We start from the raw sequence: 21,308 nt of genomic DNA, 5'->3' as shown, positions 1-21,308 counted from the left end.
CCTGGGAGGTGCAGCTTATTGCCCTGGGAGGCATGGATCCTTGAACTGGGATGCATGGACCATTGCACTGGGAGGTGTGGGCTACTGGGGGCCATGTGGCATTTGAATTACGGCAGAATGGGTCTGGGGAAGAGAATTCTGGGCTCAGAGAGGCTTCTGTTCTTTCTTGCTTCCTCCTCTGGAAATGGCTGCCTGTTCTTCCCCAAAGGAAGCTGAGGAATGTCTCCAGCAGGCAGGCTGTGTGGGGACCTCTAGACCACAAAGGCCTGTCTCTGTGAACGCTTAGGCCTGTCGGGGTGTTCTACCCAGCGGAGAGAGAACATGGCTGTGGTCTTTACCAGCCCTCCATTCCTCTTCTCCTCATAGATCTGTGAGAGAAAAGGAAAATGGATGTGTTCCTTCGTTTTAGATGGAAGGGCTTTGAGGACTGGAGAATATCCAGGGAGAAAGGGGTGATCAAAATATACCACTGTTCCGGGATGTAATTATAAAATCTTGGGCACCGAATATGAATTCGGGAATCCTTGGTCCCCGTGCCAATGCAGCCAAACGCCTGCACAATGTGGGAGCAACTCCTGGGGTTGGTGGGAGGCCTGGCTGATGCATGATGGGTCTGAAAACCACTCAGGCTTTGCCAGGTGTGTGTCAGGCACTGATGGCAGCGATCGGACCGGCCTAGGCTGGCTTAGCGCGCCCTCTGGTGGCAGAAGGTCTAAAGAGCAAAATGCGAGCGTCCTTGCCACAGGGCAGAAATGATGCTCAACATGCACGCCACAGAAATGATGCTGGACATACATGCTTAAGGGACTTGTACTTAACAATTATTGTGATTAGTCCGTTCTCACGCTGCTCTAAGGACATACCTGAGACTGGGTAATTTATAAAGGAGTTTTAATAGACTCACAATTCCACATGGCTGGGGAGCCCTTATAATCATGGCTGAAGGCGAAGAAGCAAAGGCACGTCTTACATGGTGCGTGCAGGGGAACTGCCGTTTATAAAACCATCAGATCTCCTGAGACTTATTCACTATCACAAGAAAAGCGTGGGAAAACCCGCCCCCATGGTTCAATTACCTCCCACCGGGTCCCTCCCATGACATGGGATTGTGGGAGCTACAATCCCACAATTCAAATCCCATATTCAAGAGGAGACTTGCGTGGGGATACAGCAAAACCATATCAGTCACCATCGTAAATTGTTAATACATTGGAATTTATTTATGTCTGTGGTAAAAAAGGCCAGTTGCTTAGCTATTTCATGGGGGTTTTGAGGAATTACCACCATAGCTTATGGGAGAGTGTTTTGGTAAATGGTTACATAAGTATGAGGAGTTTTAATGTTTTCATTAGAAAGAATGGGTGGAATTTATAGGACAATTTATTAAGAAGCTTAAATGTGTGTATGGTCATTGATTAATCTAGGGCCATTTCTCTCTTACAGAAGTTGCTAAGCATTTTTGATTGCTGTCAATAGAGATTGAGTCTGTGGTAAGGCTTCCTCCTTGGTGGGCCTTTTGGTGATAGGATGGTCAAGGGAGGAAGGGCTGTGCTCCTGCAGCTCCTAATTCTGAATTACATTTGTTGGGCCATGCAGTCTGGTTAGTGCCTGAGTTTATGTATGGGAAATGAATTCCATTTCTACATGCTGGGTTCTTATCAGAGCAGAAAAAAGAACCCACGCTATGCAGAAACATAAATGTCACCCATATGAACAAGGCACTGTCTTCAATATGGCAGGAAGGGGGCAGTGGTGGATGGGCAACTGGAGAGGGGAGTGTGTTCAGATGAGGCAGGCTGGTGCAGACATCTGGGGTCGACCACAGCGGATACTAAAATTCAGTGGGGGCTGTGGTGAGGGGGATGGAGGGGATGTGGGAGGTGAGTGGGAGCTGAGGGCAGAGGAGTGGCTCAGAGTGCAGCGGGGGGGTCTGCGAGAGGACCAGAGAGGGAGGAAGCCTCTCCTTGGGAAGAATTGGGGGCAGGTCAGGAGAGGTTCCAGGCAGAGGCAGAGGTGGCTGGGCTGGGGTGGGGAAAGCTGCCCTTATCCTCCCTGTGACTCTCAGGGTCCTTGCACTGCTTTTCTGCTTCCAGATGAGATGGAGTAGCAGAGACAGCATTTATCCTTCCACCTGACATAATTAACACAGCACAAAATAGATGAGGAAAAAAACAACAAAGCGAAACAGTTGCCATCAGACAGTGCAGAGCTGTGGTCCCTGAGAGGGAGAGACAGACGCTAGGAGCACTAGGATTTCCCCAGACAGTGTGGCCTGGACACCTTCCAAGCTATGGCCATGGATGTGGCTGCTGACATGGTGGGGTCCCTTCTGGGAAAGCACTTTATCAGTGAACAGCAAGGTCCTTTTCTGATTTTTCTAGTACCATGCATTGTTTTCTCCCACTGTCCAACAAAGGAGGCAAGAATGCAGCGTGCCATGTTCCTCCTGCAGCAGCGCTCGGGTGGCACACCTGAACCTCGCTTTGGTTTCTCATGTGTTGGCTGAGTCAGCGAGTGTGCTGTGCTGTACCTCTGCCATTTGTGGCTCCTCAAATCTTTTCAGCACCCTCTTCACAGTTTGATGGTTCCCCATGGTGTACATCCTGCCTTCTGATGAATCTCCACATATTCCATTTCATAGTCATCCTTGCTTTTGAGGTGCAAACATGATTTAGGTCCAGTGATCATAGGCACCTACCGAAGGCTTTGATCCCAAACACTTCCTACGGCTGGGGCAGATTGCGGTGGAGGGGCAGGGGCAGGGGCAGGGGCTGACAGCTGTGGCAGTGGTGTCCTGATTCAGCAGCCTCCAGATGGGGCCAGAGCGGCTGCCCCTCACTGCATTAGTTCTATGGTGTGGCACTGGGTGTCTCTTTCTCCAGCATTCGATTTGGTATTCTTTTTTAAAATCAGCTTTTCGTTATCTCTATTCACAAGTCATTATGATATTACTATTTATCAGTTTAATGTGACACACATGATAAAAAGTATATTAACAATGAGAACATTATTGGCTGGGCGCAGTGGCTCATGTCTGTAATCCCAGCACTTTGGGAGGCTGAGGCGGGCGGATCACCTGAGGTCAGGAATTCGAGACCAGCCTGACCATCATGGAGAAACCCAGTCTTTACTAAAAATACAAAATTAGCCAGGCGTGGTGGCGCATGCCTGTAATCCCAGCTACTAGGGAGGGTGAGGCAGGAGAATTGCTTGAACCCAGGAGGCGGAGGTTGAGGTGAGCCAAGATCACACCATTGCACTCCAGCCTGGGTAACAAGATTGAAACTCTGTCTCAAAAAAATAAATAAATAAATAAAAATAAGATGTGTAATGACTATAGAATGATATCCTTTACTTAAAAAGAATGTGTGTGTGCGTGCGTGTGTGTGTGTGTGTAAAATATCCAGAAAGATACCTGAGAAATTAATAACAGAGGTCATCTCTAGGGAGGAGGCTAGAGGATTAAGGTCTGTATACATCTTTGCATTATTAGACATATTAGACATTTTTAGCCATATATCATCTGCAATTTAAAAAATCTATCCTATGAGCATGTTCCCATTTTATTACCCTTTGAAACTGTGATTTTTAATGGCCTGATAGTGTTACATTACATGAATATATGATAATTTATTTCAGCAAACCCCCTTTTACTATGGATATATTTGTATAATAATTCTGTCATACATCATCGTAACATACGTTGGTAGGCATCTCTGATTACTTTCCTAAGATATGTTCCCAGACACAAAATTGCTGAGTCAACAGGTCTGANTTGAAACTCTGTCTCAAAAAAAAAAAAAAAAAAAAGGACATTATTTTATATGACTGATTTGCTGAATATACAGCCTCTTGCAACAATAACTTAGTGGACCCAACTCTATCCTCTGAACGGACCAATTTTATGATTCTCCTAAAAAGTTTTGAGTTGGATATAGTTTCTTGTTGCTTCTTTCTGTGATCCGAGACTTAAGAATGAATCCCTGGGAACCAGCAATTGGAACCAGACCTCCCCAGGATCAAGAGGACAGGAGTGGGAGAAAGGACACGGGACACGACTCACACCATCTCCAGCACTGCGCCGTATGCTTGACCTCAGAGCATCCAGGCACTCAAGGTCATGTGTGCAGCCATGTCTATATCCTGCATCTCAAGTGCCTGCAACTGTGACAACTAGCAGGATATGGGAGAGAGGAGGCATGTAGTGGAGGAATGAGTCAGTCCCCAAAATTACATGAACATTTCTGAAATTTCAATACCAAGGGTTAACTTCTAAAACACAAGTGTATAAACAGAAGCCATATAGCTAGCCATGAACTGAAATGCATGTACAATACAGTGAAGGAGCTCCTGTGCATACAAAACCACACACATCTCATTCATCTCTCATTTTAACATAATTCGTTGTCTTGCTGGGTATGCAAGTGAGTGGTGGAGAAAGTGGTGCATCTGCAAGGCTGGCTGGGGCGAAGGATTTCAATGCTTCCAAAAGACGTGGGCTACAGAACTTTATTCCTCACTGAAGGGGATTCTCCCTTCTCAGCCAAGATGGTCCCATTTAAATCACTTTTTGAATTTCCTTTCAAGCTTTGATTGTGCAAATTCTAGTTTTTTGAGTTATTCCTTGGATTCTTCTTTTTCTACTATGTCTTCATGAATAATTCTTGAATCCATGTTTATATCCAGCGCAAGGCTTCTTTCCTGTAGAGGTGTCGTTGAGTTGTGAGTTTCAAAGATCTGATCATACTATTTAAAAACAATAGCCTTGGGAGTCCAGATGTCAGCTTCTCAGATCCATTTTCACAGTCTGATGGTGTCTGCTAGCAATTACCAGTGCCTGATCCAGAAGCAGTCTATTGCACCTCAGCTTGGAGGAAGAAGTGAAGGTACATACAGTCTGGGAAAAAAAGAAAGAAAGAGAAAGGAAGGAAAAGGCAGGCAGGCAGGCAGGAAGGAAGGAAGGAGAGAGAAAGGTGATAGGTTTGTATGTGCTGGGTTGGATTTGTGTACTGTGTTCCCCAGGCAATTCTAATCCAGACTGCATTCCCTTCAATGTCTCTAAAGCTGTCACATTTTAAAATGCTTGCTGTAGAATTTTCTTTTTCTTCTTTCTTTTTTTGAGATGGAGTCTCACTCTGTCGCCCAGGCTGGAATGCAGTGGCATGATTTCAGCTCACTGCAACCTCCACCCCCAGGGTTCAAGTGATTCTCCTGCCTCAGCCTCCCGAGTAGCTGGGATTACAGGTACCTGCCACCGCACCCAGCTAATTTTTGTAATTTTTTTAGTAGAGACAGGGTTTCACCATCTTGGCCAGGCTGGTCCTGAACTTGTGGCCTCGTGATCCACCTGTCTCGGGCTCCCAAAGTGTTAGGATTATAGGCATGAGCCACCGCACCCAGCCCAAAGAATTTTCTTAAATGGATTTTTAAGTTGTTTCATATCAAAAAGGTCAACATCTTCACTTGGTCCTTTACTCATCTGAAAAGCATCCCAAACTTTCTTGTGCTGATGAAATTCAGTATCAACCACATGTCTCAAAGGGCTGCGTCATAGGAATTTGTGTGCTTCTCCTCACACAGCAGAACCAAGTGCTGAGTGAGAGAGTCCTTTCTCTGCTGGAAATTTACCGTCTGCAGTTAATTTTTAGACAAAAATTCCAAGGCTTTTCGGATTGTTGTCATTTCCGTCATGGGGATTTTCTTTCTCTCTCTTTCTCTCTTTCTTTCTTTCCCTCCCTCCCTTCCCTTCCCCTTTCTTCCTTCCTTCCTTCCTTCCTTCCTTCCTTCCTTCCTTCTTTCACAGGGTCTTGTTCTGTCACTCAGGCTGCAGTGCAGTGGTGCGCTCTCAGCTCCCTGCAACCTCGACCTTCTGGACTCAATCGATCCTCTCACCTCAGCCTTCTGAGTAGCTGGGTCTACAGCATGTGCCACCATGCCTGGCTAATTTCATTTTTTGTAGAGATGGAGTCTCACTATGTTGCCCAGGCTGGCCTTGAACTCCTGGGCTCAAGCAATCTTCCTGCCTTGGCCTCCCAAAGTGCTGGGATTACAGGAGTGAGCCATGGCACCCGGCCATGAGGACATTTGGGATGATCCTCTTAAACTCAGCAACAGTCTCATCCATCTCTCTGTCATGGCCCACATCTTCAGCCACCTCTCTCCTCCTGTGTGCTTTCTTTGTCCTATAATAAATTGTTTACCCCTTAAACCTGGTAGAGGGGATTCTGTAGTCTATAACCCCCACCAATGCATTTCTATCTAGCTGTTAGGAAAACCTTGACCGGGCACGGTAGCTCACACCTGTAATCCCAGCACTTTGGGAGGCCGAGGCGGGCAGATCACTTGAGGCCAGGAGTTCGAGACCAGCCTGACCAACATGGTGAAACCTTGTCTTTACTAAAAATACAAAAAAATTGAGTCGGCTGTGGTGGCATGTGTCTGTAAGCCCAGCTACTTGGGAGGCTGAGGCAGGAGAATTGCTTGAACCTGGGAGGTGGAAGTTGTAGTGAACTGAGATCACACCATTGCACTCCCGCCTGGGCGACAGAGTGAGACTCTGTCTCAAAAAAAAAAAAAAAAAAAAAAAAAAAAAAAAAAGAAAAGAAAGGAAAGCTCCCAACTAAACACTCAACACCTGCTCATAACAGGAGACACAGGGGAGGTGGTCCAGGGTGGGCAAGTCAGCCGTTCAGCAGCAACGTGAAGAAGCCAATTCCTTCCACCTTCTACTCATTGTTCTGTGGCTTCTTCCCCTTTGCAGTCTGGAGCTGCATTCCATTTCTAGTCTTCCAGCATCACTACTTTTCCCTGTGGTGCTCAACAGACCGTACAGGGCAGCTCTGATGTTGGCCAAGAATGGAACTGATGTGGTCAGGAGACACAAATCCATTCAGAGGAGGAAGGTTCTCCTTGGAAGCAGAATCTCCCTTTTTATATCCCTGAAAAACATCCAGGAGAGCAGGAAGCCAAAGGCTTTCTCCTTTTCTGTGGCATGCCAGCGCCCGCTTTGGCTATGAATAGCAGGTCTCTCTCCCTTCACCACTGCGTTTGGATGAGACTCAGAGGCTGCTTTTGCTGTCATCTATTTGGCTTACTCGGTAAGTTTCTGTGATTTGAGGCTTGTCACCACTTGTAAAGTTTTTGCTTGATCGTGTATTGTTTGTCCAGCTTTGGTTAAGGCCGCTTAAAACCCCGACTGTTGGAGACTTTGTGTGTGGGTTTCCCATTTCATCATCATGGTGTTTTGTTGCAAAGTCAGGTTTGCATCTTGGAGAGCTTTCTGGTTCCTCTTCCTGAGTTTTGTGCCCAGTTCTGTTGATGGTTCCATCATAAATTTTGTGGATGGAATCTTCTAGTTGCTTCTGGACTTTTCTGTTCTTTTGCTTTGCCTGCGCAGGGAGAGAGGGAGGAGTCCAACATTAAATGAGCCCTATTTTTACTCAATGTCTCTTTCTCTCTGACCACTCTATGTAAAATGTAATCATAACTCCTCCTTCCTGACCGGCACTTCTAGTCCTCTTTATCCTATTTTTCCTTTCGCCATAGCACTTGTCACCCTTTCTTGCGCCATCTCTGCCTCAAGCTCTGAAATATAAAGTCCTCAATGGGAAATACCTTTATCTCTTTTGTTCACTGAGGTATTCTAATTGCTCAGAATGGTACCTGACACATATTAGGTGCCCAATAAATACTTTGTGAATAAATGAGTGAATAAATACTCAGGATTTTTAACAAAAGCCACCAAAGAAAACCTGCTTAACTTATTCAGGAAGTGGAAATCTTGGGTGGGATTAATTCCTTATGAGACCTGAGAGAAGTGCAGGTGATAGTTTGTGTGTGTGTTCATTGTGCATTTTTATTGATATAAGACAGAAGCACTGGGAAGTGCACACGTCATGAGGATGCAGGTCCTTTGCTGGCTTGTTTATTTCAGGGGTGGTTAGGCATTGTCACCCTGGGTGGAGGGGTCAGCGATGAGCCCTCTGAGGCCATCCTGTGACATCCCAGGGGCACCTCCTAGTGTTTGTCATTCCCGACACCCCAGCGCCAGTGTCCTTGGCCTTGGAGACCTCAAGCTCTGCTGGTTTCCCCACCTCCCTGGCTGTCCCTTTCTAGTCTTTTCCCACCTCCTGACCAGACACTGAACGTCCTTGGGGCTGGTCTCCTTCATTTCTTGCTATATTCTCTCTCTCGCTCTTTTTTTTTTTTCCCGGGGTCTCGCTCTGTCACGCAGGCTGGAGTGCAGTGGCGTGATCTCGGCTCACTGCAACCTCTGCCTCCTAGGGTCAAGTGAGTCTCCTGGCTCAGCCTCCCAAGTAATTGGGATTACAGGTACGAGCCACCATGCCTGGCTAATTTTTGTATTTTTTAGTATAGACGGGATTTCGCCATATTGGCCAGGGTGGTCTTCAACTCCTGAACTCAAGTGATCCTCCCGCCTCAGCCTCCCAAAGTGTTAGGATTACAGACGTGGCCACCCGTGCCCGACCACTATATTCTCTTTCCTTTTTTTTTTTTGAGACGGAGTCTCGCTCTGTCGCCCGGACTGGAGTGCAGTGGCCGGTTCTCAGCTCACTGCAAGCTCCGCCTCCTGGGTTTATGCCATTCTCCTGCCTCAGCCTCTGAGTAGCTGGGACTACAGGCGCCCGCCACCTCGCCCGGCTAGTTTTCGTATTTTTTAGTAGAGACGGGGTTTCACCGTGTTAGCCAGGATGGTCTCGATCTCCTGACCTCGTGATCTGCCCGTCTCGGCCTCCCAAAGTGCTGGGATTACAGGCTTGAGCCACCGCGCCCGGCCGCTATATTCTCTTTCTATTCAATTTCATTCTTCCCTGTGCCTCTGCTTACTGTGGGGCACCCACTTGCAGAGGATGCCTGATTCCATGCCCTGGCTCCTTCCTTGGTGGTCTCATGCATCTCAAACTCAATATGCCCAATGCTGTGCTCAGACCTTCCAGCTCAAATGTGCCCTGTCTCAGACATGCTGCAACCATCCTCCTGGGAGTTGACACCTCCCCACTGTGTCCCCTCACATCCAGTCTCTCAGCATGTTCCCTTGATCCTAACTTCTAAAGAGTCCTTGAAACTGCTCACTTCTACCTCCCGTGTGCCCACCAGACCCAGGCCCTACCACTTTTTGCTGAGGTAACCTCAGTAGAATTTACACTGGTCTCCCTTCATTCTCTCACACACACGACAAACCGTTCTCTACCCCAAGGCTGGTGTGGTTTTTGAAAAGCTCAAATTTGATTGTGCCTTTAATGAGTTCCCATTGCTCTGAGGTCAGTGTGGCATCTTTCATGGAGAAGGTCATGGCCAGCCCCCTTCCCCTTCTCTTCCTATCTTCCGGCCAACATGACCTACTGTCCAGTGGTCATGAGATGAGTCCCTCATACCCAAGGCTTTTCCAGATGCTTTTACTCTGCTGGAACACTCTTCTTGCCTTACATCGCTAGCAAAGATCTGCATGTTCATCAAGTACCTCTTAAATGTGACCTCTCCAGGGAAGCCTCCTCCACTCCCATTGCCCATTGCCCTGGCTCAGTCAGACCACTCTATGTCCTCCTTGTTGGTGCTCTCTCCTCTTGTCGTTAAATCGCTCCATGTTTAATGTCTGTATCCTTCACCTGACTGTGTGCTCTACAAGGGCAGGGTCTAGGCTGGCTTGGATGTTATACTGCTGAATCTACAGGGCGAAGCATAGGAGGTGCTCAATAAACTCTGAATAGATTCTGAATAGATGTTTCACTGAGGGTAATACTGAGGAGTGGGGTTGTTCTCAATCCTTACTGTAGACTCCAAATGCCAGTACTGTTGGGCGTTGCTTCCTTTGAAACACTCCTTGAAGCTCCGAGTGTCCTTTGGATGGTTTTACCCAACTCCACTCACGCCTCCATCCTTTGCTGCCTCTCCAAAAACCTGCCTTCCTTGTGACTCTCAGGCCATCAGCTGCAGTGACTGAGAGTGTGTGCCTCTTGGCTGTCATACTCGCCTCTCACTGTCCTTTCTCTCGCACGGGAGTTTATCATCTACTCTTCTCATTTCCTTGCCTTCATCTCTGCAGCACCAATAAATGATCAATTTGACCCGAACTTCAGAAAGAAGCCATTCCTGAATTTTGGCAGAAGCACGATGAGTAGAAAGTGACCAAGGAGACTGACTTCTGATCACGTCTCTATTGTGGCATGCCTTCATGAGCTCCCATTGTTCTTGGGGTTAAGGCCTTTACTGTACGTTACAAGGGGTTGGAATCACTCTGGGGAAATGACCGAAACTCCCTGAGCTTTGTTTCCTCAAGAGGAATGTGAGGGGGGTTGGATTAGATTCCACCCACAACCATTTCCGTCTCTTACATTTCCGGAATTTGTCCCAGAATCATAGAAGCAAACCTTGTTCAGAGAGGCCATATCCAGCTTTGCAAAATTAAAAAAAAAAAAAAAAAAAACTCACTGTGCTGGTGAGATGGGCCTCAGTCCTGGTCACATTTCTCTCTTCCCTCCAGATACCTGTGCTTCCTCCCTCTCCTGCTTCTCCGGAACATAAACAGCCCCGTGAAGGTTGAGGATGTTCCTTCTCCCCACTCCCAACCTGTCACCCCAACTTCCAGATTTCTTTAAAAGTCAAAGAAAAGGAAATTTTCAGGAAGGAGATCATGTCTAAGAGCTTTTTATTAGTCTCATCTTCCAATTTCCTGTAGACTCAAGCTTCTTTCTTTCTGTCGTGCGGGGCTTAATATCCAGTGGCTGTTTGACAACAGCACCAGGAAATGGAATTTCCATCCTGATTCTGCCTGGAACCTTGGGCAAAGTGCCCAAACCTTCTGCCTCGCTCTCCTCCTGAGAGTAGCAATCCCCACCCTACAGGCTTCTGGGGCGAGCAACAGAGACCTAATATGAAAATGGAACCAGAGAGCTCTGAGATGGATGTAAAGTGCTCAATAAATGTATGCAGATATTGTTTATTAATTTCTGCCATAGGCAGATTGCAGCCCCCAGGCAAACTCTGAGTAGAAGGATCCTATAAAAACAAGCCGCCTGCTTCTCTCTCTCTTTTTTTTTTTTTGAGATGGAGTCTCACTCTGTTGCCCAGGCTGGAGTACAGTGGTGCGATCTCGGCTCACTGCAAGCTCCGCCTCCCGAGTTCACGCCATTCTCCTGCCTCAGCCTCCCGAGTAGCTGGGACTACAGGCATGCACCACCACGCCTGGCTAATATTTTTGTATTTTTAGTACAGATAGCGTTTCACTGTGTTAGCCAGGATGGTCTTGATCTCTTGACCTCGTGATCTGCCCGCCTCGGCGTCCCAAAGTACTGGGATTACAAGCGTGAGCCACTGTGCCCGGCCGCCTCCTGCTTCTCTCTTGAAGCCTGGGTTCTGCTCTGGTGTCTCCCCAGCTCATTGCTGGTGGACTGCACACTGGGCCCCGTCTCAGCCAGGTTGGCCACATGAGGAGGAGTCAGTGTGGCACTGCTTCCTGCCAGACCGAGGCTGCCCTTCTTATAATAAGGAGGTGAGCCTCTCTCAGGGAAGGTTCTTCTAAATTTCAGGGAGGGATTCTAAACAGGATGCCATTGATTTTTTAAAAAATGAACCTATCAAGACATGCATTTTCGTGGGTGTAATCCTGTTTGAAGTGGTCACATTTGGGGTTTTTATGTACTTGCACCTATCACTGGTGAAACTTCTGTGAATGGGCTTCAGAACATGAATAGCCTCAGTGGTGGCAGAGTCTCATGATTTAAAGTTACCTTATAGTTGAGAAATGGCCCCGCAGCGTAGGTGATGGCGTAGTCCCCACTTGCCATTCTGTCTGGAACCCAGAAGGTGGTCAATGCATATTCACTGAAATGAACCAAGAAATGAGACTGTGGCTTTAAGGTAGAGGATATTCATTTACTTGTGAAGCTTCCAAACAAGATATTCCAAATGGTTAAGAGAACACTTGGGTGTCTTTATGATGGTGTGTTTGCTTTGAAAAATAAACACGAAAGAGAACCATTATGTTACAGCTCCGCTTTCTAGCGAGTACTCCATCAAGGCATCGTATCCCTCTGTGTAGCAGTGGAAAGGCATTTAACCCATTGATTGAACCTCTCTGTGCCTCAGTTTCCTCATCTCTAAAATAATAATAGAACCTAGCTCATGTAACTGTTAAGGAGGATTGAAGGAGGTAAAATGTTGTGACAAAAGTTGCAGAACACAGTGGAGTGTCTTTCATTCATTCCCAAGTCTGAACTCACGTGCAGAATAATGCCACAGTCTATGGCCCTGTGTCCGGAAATGCCCTTCCTCCAGGCCCTTTTGGAGCAAGAGCTCCAAGGGGCTGTTCCCTCAGACAATAGCCTAGGTGATTGGAGCCCGTGGCTAGGGAGCACAGACCTAGAGGTCGGTTCCAGTGTGGGACAGTTGGTCATATTTCCCAGTCACCCTCTGCCATGCAAAGTGGGTGAGCCAGTGGCTCTGGCCAGTTCATTGGCAGGTGGCAAAGCCTTGTCCAGTCTTTGGCATTGGGTGTGTGATACCTTCTGTGTCCAGTAGGTGGCACAAGTTGCCCATCGCTGCCGCCAGCTTTGCTCCATTGGGTGCTTTCTCAGAAGGGGAAGATCTATTTCTAATCCAGTCCTGGCTTTATGGCAATGCTTAATCACATGGCAGGGAACATGCAATAACTACTGGTATTTCTGTAAACATGCATGCTAAGAAGCAGCTGCCAGTTGGAGATGAGGATGGAGGGAACACTCACTGAGAGGTCTCCCGAGGACAATCTAAAAAAGGAAAACCCTGAGGGTTTTAAAATTGTAGAGCCAGTTAACCTTTGTGACTCATGGAGAGAAACGTTTAGAACCCAGAAGGACAATGAGAATACATCCTGTGGATTGTAACCTGGTCCAAGGTCCACCCTGCCCCCTCTACCTTCCTTCAGCTGTGAAGTTTAGGAAGGAGAGACAAGATCACCTTGCACGGAGCCAGCTTATCCACCTCGCGACCCCCAGCAGGGCCAGGCTGCACCTTCTGGGCTGTTTGCTTATTTTTTTACTCTTTTGTCCTGGCAAGTTGCCTGCTTCTTGGATTTGTCGTTTCCCTGGAGGAACGTTTATTTGAATCTCATTCTACCATTAATAAAATTGGCACCAGATAAATACGAAGCGGATGAAGAGACACATCACGGCAAAACAAAAAGTGGAATGTGGTCAACAATGGGGTGATGAGGATTTTAATACATGTGGACACTTTTTAAATAAAAAATTTTCATTGTAGTAAAATACACATAACATAAAATTTACCATCGTAGCCATTTCTAAGTGTACAGTTCAGTGGTGTCAAATACGTTCACACTGTTGGGCAGCTAATCTCCAGGACTCTTCATCTTGTAAAACAGAAACTCTCTACCCGTTATACAACAACTCCCTATTCTTCTCTTCCCCAACCACTGACAGCCACCATTCTACTTCCTGTCTCTATGAATTTGACTACTCTAGTGTCAATGAAAATAATCAAACTCTGTAAGATATTTGAAGAGATTTATTCTGAGCCAAATATGAGTGACCATGGCCCCTGACACAGCCCTCAGGAGGTCCTGAGAACATGTGCCCAAGGTGTTTGGGGGCGCAGCTTGGTTTTATACATTTTAGAGAGGCATGAAACATCAATCAGATACATTTAAGAAATACATTGGTTTGGTCCAGAAAGACGGGACAACTCAAGGCTGGGTTGGGTGGGGAGTGGGGCTTCCAGCGTATAGGTAGATTAAACAATTTTCTGGTTTACAATTGGTTTAGTTTATCTAAAGACCTGGGATCAACGGAAAGAAATGTCTGGGTTAAGATAAAGGATTATGGAGACCTGAGTTTTTGTTTTGCAGAGGAAGCCTTCAGGTGGTAAGCTTCAGAGGGAACAGGCTGTAAAATGTTCCTTATCAGACTTAAAGTCTGTGTTGACGTCAATGCTGGAGAGGTATCATGAGGCTTGTCTGAACCCTGCTTTCCATCATGGCCTGAAACAGTTTCTCAGGTTAAATTTTAAAAGAGCCCTGGCTGAGAAGGAAGCCCTTTCAGATGACTGCGGGGGTATGGGGGGATGCTTAGAATTTTATTTTTTGTTTACACTAGGCACCTCATATAAGTGGAATCACACTATTTTGTCTTTTAGTGACTGGGATATTTCAGCATAATGTCCACAGAGTCCATCCATGTTGTAGCATGTGTCAGAATTTCCTTCCTGTTTAAGCTGAATAATATTCTATTGCATGTGTGATGGTTAATTTTGCGTATCAACTTGACTGGGCTAAGAGGTGTCCAGATAGCTGGTACAACATTATCTTTGGGTTTGTCCGTGAGGGCGTCTCCAGAAGAGATGAGCATTTGAATCAGTAGGCTGAGTAAAGAAGGTCCGCCTTTGCCAGTGGGTGGGCATCAACCAATCTGTTGAGGGCCCAAGTAGAATAAAAAAAGGCAGAGGAAGGGCGAATCCTCTCTTTCTCTTCTTAGCTGGAGTATCCATCTTCTCCTGCCCTGGGGTATTGGAGCTCCTGGTTCTTGGGTTTTCTGACTCAGGGACTCATCACCCTTAGCCCTCCAGGTTCCCAGGCCTTCAGCTGAGTAGTGGTCACTCCAGTGGCTCCCCTGGTTCCCAGGCCTTCAGATTCAGCCTGAACGACACCACGGCTTTCCTAGTTTTCCAGCTTGCAGATGGCACAGGGTGGGCCCCTTTGGCCTCCTTAATTGGATGAGCCAATGCCTGCAATAAATCTCCTCTTATGTATCTGTATATATTTTACTGGTTTTGTTTTTCTGGAGAACCCCTGGCTAATAGCGTATGTACATATCACATTTTGTTTATCCACTCGTTCACCAACGGACACTCCGGCTGCTGCCTTCTGGCCATTGTGCATAATACTGCCATGAACATGTTGTAAAATGCCTCTTCAAGACCCTGCTTCCAATTCCTTTGGGTATATGCCCAGAAGTTGAATTGCTTGTTCATACATAAATTATTGTTAATTTTTTGTGTGGAACAGCCATACTGTTTTCCATGGTGGTTGCATCATTTTGCATGCCCGTCAGCAGCGCACAAGGGTTCCCATTTGTCTGCATCCTTGCGAACATTTGTTATTTTCTGTTTTTCTTTTTTCTTGATGGTGGCCATCCTAATGAGTGTGAGATGGTGTGTGGACACTTTAAGTTTGCTCTTTCTAGGACTTCTTCTGGAGCGGGCAAGGCTCCCTGATCCCTTCCTATGAAAGTGGTGTTACTGTAAAGATGGCATTTTCCTGCTGGTCACGGTGGCATGCACCTGGAATCCCAGCTACTCGGGAGACTGAGGCAGAAAGATTGCTTGAGTTGAGGAGTTTGAGGCTGCAGTGCACTATGATTGCTCCTGGAAATAGTCTCTGCACTGGAGCCTGGGTGACATAGTGAGACCTTGTCTCAAAACAAACAAGCAAACAAACAAACCCACCCAGACATTTCCCCTTCTGCCCTCCCCTCAGAGCTCTGCCTAGAGAGCCTGCTGAGTGTGGGTACTTCTGGGTTGGTCTCTCCACCCTGGGAACCCACTTGAGAGTGACTTTATTTGGAACAATCTTCAGTCACAGGAATCTTCTGGGATGTCACCAGACCATTGTTTTGAAGAGTACACAGCCTCAAACCCTCTGTGGACAGAAGCAAGGCAAGCTGATTTATTAACCACACTGTGTCACCCTTTTGCCCTAGAGGTTAGATGGTCCCAGGAGACCCCCTCCCCAAGACGCTCCTCAGAGTGGGGGTAGGAGAGTGGGAAGTTCTAGATCCTCAGCCTGGCCTTCAAATATTCCATTAGATTGCCAGGGTCATGGCACACCCACGTTTATCCAAAGGGGACAGGGGTCTTCAGAAATGTCTGCCCACAGTATCCTTTGGTTACCTCAAACACATTCTCTTGAAGCTGTTTAACTGCCATACATGGTTGTGGGCTGACCTTTTATTCCCAGATTCACGTATTTAAACAAAACAAAACAAAACTCTCGAGTATCTCTGAAGAGAGAGGTTATATGGCAGATGCAAGTCAGTGAAAGGCAGAGATCTGAGAATGATGGGGAGAGAGACACAGGGCTCACGGTGTGACAAGCTTCTTGGTGAGTGGTCAAGTGCGTAATGGCCAGGTAGGCGGGTGGTGGGATGTGCTCAGGCAGATCTGCGTCTGAGTCCCAGACTGGTCACTAATTTGCTCTGTGTCCTTGGGCAAGCTCCTTCCCTTCTCTGTGCCTCAGCTTCCTCATATACTAAATGACAGTAGTGAGAGCTAGCTCAGAGCTGTCGGGAGGTTTAAATGAGTGGATGATGTAAGTAGAAGTGTCTGGAATAGCATAGGTGCTCTTTAGTGTTCACCCACTGCTGTGGTTTGAGTGTGTCCAAAGTTCATGTTGGAAACCTAATTGGCAACGCCAAAAGTATTGGGATGGGGGACCTTCAGGAGGTGATTACGTCATGAGGGCTCTGCCGTTGTGAATGGATTAATGGTGTTACCTCGGGAGTGGGTTAATCATTGAGGGAGTGGTTTCCTGATTAATGGATAAATTCAGTCCCCTTTCTGTATTGTTCCCTCCTGCTATTTTGTCCTTCCACCTTCCCCCATGGGATGACACAGCAAGAAAGTCCTTGCCAGATGCAGTCTCCTTAACCTTGGACTTCCCAGCCTTCAGAGCTGTAAGAAATAATTTTTTTTGTTGTTGTTTTTTTCTTTTTAAAATAGACCACCAGTATCTGGTATTCTGTTATAGGCTAAGATACTTTGTTTCTCCACTAGCCACTTGCTCAGTACAAGTTGAGAGAAGAATGCTGTGAAACTCAAGTTTAGGTAGAGAGGAGAAGGTTAGGGCAAGTGAGCAGGCAGGGCTTGTCTTTCACCCACCTGCATTTAGCCAACAGCCAACAGTGGCAGCTGCTGGACTGGTGGACATGTTCCCTGCCACGGAGAGAGGGGGGTGGTCCAGCTGCAAGACTCTGGTTATGGGATCCCTTCCTCTCCCTGGCAAAGGGATAAGTCCCACACAGTAGCTGCCATGGTGATTCTGACTCCAGAGGGCTCATCTTTGCAAGTGAAGGCCCTACCCAGATTTTTTTTTTTTTTCGAAATGGAGTCTCGCTCTGTTGCCCAGGCTGCAGCACAGTGGCGTGATCTTGGCTCACTGCAACCTCTACCTGCCAGGTTCAAGTGATTCCCCTGCCTCAGCCTCCCGAGTAGCTGGGACTACAGGTGCCCACCACCATGCCCAGCTGATTTTTGTATTTTTAGTAGAGACGAGGTTTCCCCATGTTGGCCAGGCTGGTCTGGAACTCCTGACCTTAGGTGATCTGCCTGCCTCAGCCTCCCAAAGTCCTCGGATTACAGGCATGAGCCACTGTGCCCGACTTCCTGCCCAGATTTCTTTTCTTTTCTTTCTTTCTTTCTTTTTTTTTTTAGAGTGGAGTTTCGCTTTTGTTGCTCAGGGTGGAGTACAATGGCGCGATCTCGGCTCACTGCAAGCTCTGCCTCCTGGGTTCAAGCAATTCTCCAGCCTCGGCCTCCCGAGTAGCTGGGATTACAAGTGCCTGCCACCACGCCCTGCTGATTTTTTGTATTTTTAGTAGAGACAGGGTTTCACTGTTTGGCCAGGCTGGTCTTGAACTCCAGACTTCAGGCGATCCACCTGCCTCGGCCTCCCAAAGTGCTGGGATTACAGGCGTGAACCACCATGCCCAGCCGAGATTTCTATTTTATTCTTGCACTCAACCAACAGCCTGGCTGCCCAGAGGCAGGTACAACTTATTCAAGAGCAGGAGAATTCCAATTTTATTAAATTGGAATTTATTTTTATTGAAATTTACTGAAATTTATAAATTTATTAATTTTATTAAAAAGTCACATAATTAACTGAGTATCATAAGCTTTGAGGTTTGTTGGTTAATAAAGATGAATGGGCTATTTGAGGTAATGGCTTTTTTTTTGAGACGGAGTCTTGCTCAGTTGTCCCAGGCTGGAGTGCAGTGGCCGGATCTCAGCTCACTGCAAGCTCCGCCTCCCGGGTTTACGCCATTCTCCTGCCTCAGCCTCCCGAGTAGCTGGGACTACAGGCGCCTGCCACCTTGCCCGGCTAGTTTTTGTATGTTTTAGTAGAGACAGGGTTTCATTGTGTTAGCCAGGATGGTCTCGATCTCCCGACCTCGTAATCCCCCCTTCTCGGCCTCCCAAAGTGCTGGGATTACAGGCTTGAGCCACCGCACCCGGCCGAGGTAATGGCTTTTGATTAAATGGAAGCTAATAACTTTGGTAAGGTTGTCCGAGTAGTAATCTTGGCTAACAGTTTGAGGTTTTGTTCAATAATCTTGGCTAACAATCCGTAGCTTACCTTTCACTGATTTCATAGCATTCATTCTTTACAACATGCAGAACACCCACTTTACAGATAGGAAAACGGAGGCTGAGGCTAAGGGCACAGGAAGGCTGTTGGGGGATTGCAGTCCACAGCAGCCCTGGGGGTGTCAAGGGCATATTCCTTTTAATCATGGCTTCCCACACAACATGCATCCCTAATTCTGTTCAGTTGGCCCCTGACTAAAGCTCAGCTTTAGGGCAGGAGATTGAAAATACTTCATCTGCAGGTGTGGGCTGCAGGGAAGACTGGCAGATGTAAAATCCTCCTTTGATGCCATGTAGAGAGAGGACAGACTGCATGCAGACCTGGCTCTGCTACTCACGGCCTATACAACCCTGCACATTTTATCCCAGAGTTTAAATCTTTTCCCTTCTCACAGCTCTTCTTCTGTTAACGGACCTAGAGCAGGACATAATCGTCTGTTCTTATGGAGGGGCTAAGGAACAAGAAGAATGATAAGGAGCAAAAAGTGGGGCCAGGTCATTTGACAAGGAACCCTGGGAAACGCAAAAGTTGTATATTCTTTGCTGAGTTGGAGCGTTAGTGACCTTTCTCTATTTTCCTGTGAATTTACAGGAGTTGCAAAGGCCTGGTACCTCCCTGTGGCTTTTAAAACCAGGTATGTGGGCAATGCTCAGCAGAGACTGAGGGCCATGGCCAGGGTGCCCTGCAGCCCTTTGGTGCCGGGCAGCTGCAGCCTTTAATTTGGGGGCTATTGTGGTATTGTTGGTGTTATTCAGAGCTTGGGCTTCAAGAGAACCTGTGATGATTTCTTTGTTATTTCACAGAAATTGGTCCAAATGGTTGGCATGTAATGTGGTGGCACTGGTTCTCCTGTGTTTGCCCAATACCTTGCCAGGCGAACCAGGCAGTGGATGGGTGTGTGGTCAGCGTGGTGACCTGCAAACACCACTGTCCACACCTCATGTTCTTGCTCAAGAATTTTCCCAGGCTCCGTGCATGTGTAAATTTGCAAAAATAACAAAGCCGACCTTCCTTGTTTGTCCTCTAAATGAGAAGAAGCTTTGTGGTTTGTTTTCGAGTGAATTCTGATCCTGTGGAATCTGGCCAGACCTTACAGGGATGAAGGGTCTCTGCACTCACATTTACCGTATTCCTATCCGTCTGCCTCTCACCTTTGAATGTCTCCCTGGGACAGATGCTCCCAGCTACTACTCCTCGGATCCTTCGTGTGAGTTCTTGCAAATTTCTTTCTTTTTTCTTTTTTTTTTTTCAGACTGAGTTTCGCTCCTTTTGCCCAGGCTGGAGTGCAATGGCACGATCTCGGCTCACTGCAACCTCCACCTCCTGGGTTCAAGCGATTCTCCTGCCTCAGTCTCCCGAGTAGCTGGGATTACAGGCATGCGCCGTGACCACACCCGGCTAATTTTGTATTTTTGTAGCGACGAGTGTTCTCCATGTTGGTCAGTCTGGTCTCGAACTCCCGACCTCAGGTGATCTGCCCTCCTCGGCCTCCCAAAGTGCTGGGATTATAGGTGTGAACCACCGCTCCTGGCCGATTTCTCGCAAATTTCTAAAGCTCACATAGACCTTCCTTTCACGGTCCAGGAACCCACAGGGTTGATCCTCAAGGCCTGTGCCACTCTCTGGAGCCCGTAACACCCTGCACTGTCTTTGCTTCACCTTGGAGTGATCACCTTGCCTCACCTCATTGTCTTTGGGGGCTTATGTTTTGTGGGTGATAGAGTGCATCATCTATGAGGTAAAATCTTTTATTTGTGTTTGCTTATTCCGGGATGCATTGGTGGCCAGGCTGTGCTCATTCTGACTCACTGAAGGAATGTTATCCTGCCAAGGACCAACCTGTTCTAGAAGGAACAGAACATTAGGGACTCCCTTCCAACCCCCTGTTCCAGGTAATCACAGCATTCTGCAGGAGCAAAGGTGCAGACTGAAAGTAAGGTAAAGGACAGGGCCGGGGCCTATACACGGATTTTTCAGAGTAAGGCAGTGGGCCCTTTTGAATATATTGAGATATAATTTACATAAGATAAAATTTATGGCTGGGCAAGGTGGCTCACACCTGTATTTCCAGCACTTTGGGAGGCCGAGGTGGGTGGATCACCTGAGGTCGGGAGTTCAAGACCAGCCCAACATGAAACCCCAACTATTAAAAATACAAAAATTAGCCAGGCATAGTGGTGCGTGCCTGTAATCCCAGCTACTTGGGAGGCTGAGGCAGGAGAATTGCTTGAACCCGGGAGGCAGAGGTTGCAGTGAGCTGAGATCACGCCACTGTACTCCAGCCTGGGTGACAAGAGCGAGAGAAACTCTGTCTCAAAAAAAAAAAAAAAGAAAAAAAAGATAAAATTTACCTGTTTTAAGTGCACACAATGAATTTTGGTAACCGTATGAATTTGTATAACCACCCGACAATGAGATACATAACACTCCATCACCCCCAATAGTTCCCTTGAACCTCTTTGCAGTTGCTTGCCTCCCTTTGGCCTCAGCAACCAGTCTATAAGTCTAGTTTTGTCTTTCTAGTCTTTCATATAAATGGAATCAAGAAATGTGTACTCTTCTATGTCTGGCTTCTTGTATTCAGCATGTTTTGGAGCCTTGTCCATGTCACTGTGTGATTTCTCTTTATTACTGAGTAGTAATGCATGGTACAGAGGTAGCACAATTTTGTTTTTCATATCAGTCGGTGAATATTTGAGTTGTTTCCAGTTTTGGGCAACTAGGAATAAAGTTGCTGTAAACATTCATGTACAGGTCTTTGTGGGGAGTTCTATATTCACTTCTCTTTGATTCATATTCAGGAGTGGGTTTGCTAGGTCATAGGATAGACATACGTTAAAACTTTGTAAGATACTGCAAAACTGTTTTCCATTTTGAATACCATTTGTATTCAAAATCAACACTTTTAGCCTAGAGCATATAACTGGCCTTC

General features: G+C 46.9%; 1 pseudogene; it reads right to left on the bottom strand.

Moving 5' to 3' along the window:
• Positions 1-4,375: 4,375 nt before the first annotated feature.
• LOC108518061 (centromere protein N-like) lies at positions 4,376-6,124 on the bottom strand (annotated as a pseudogene).
• Positions 6,125-21,308: the final 15,184 nt, after the last annotated feature.

The sequence above is a fragment of the Rhinopithecus bieti genome, unplaced genomic scaffold, assembly GCF_001698545.2.
Source record: "Rhinopithecus bieti isolate Rb0 unplaced genomic scaffold, ASM169854v2 scaffold_42219, whole genome shotgun sequence".
Taxonomy (NCBI): Eukaryota; Metazoa; Chordata; class Mammalia; order Primates; family Cercopithecidae; genus Rhinopithecus; species Rhinopithecus bieti.
The sequence above is the reverse complement of the archived record's forward strand: the minus strand, read 5'-3'. Positions and strand labels throughout refer to the sequence as shown.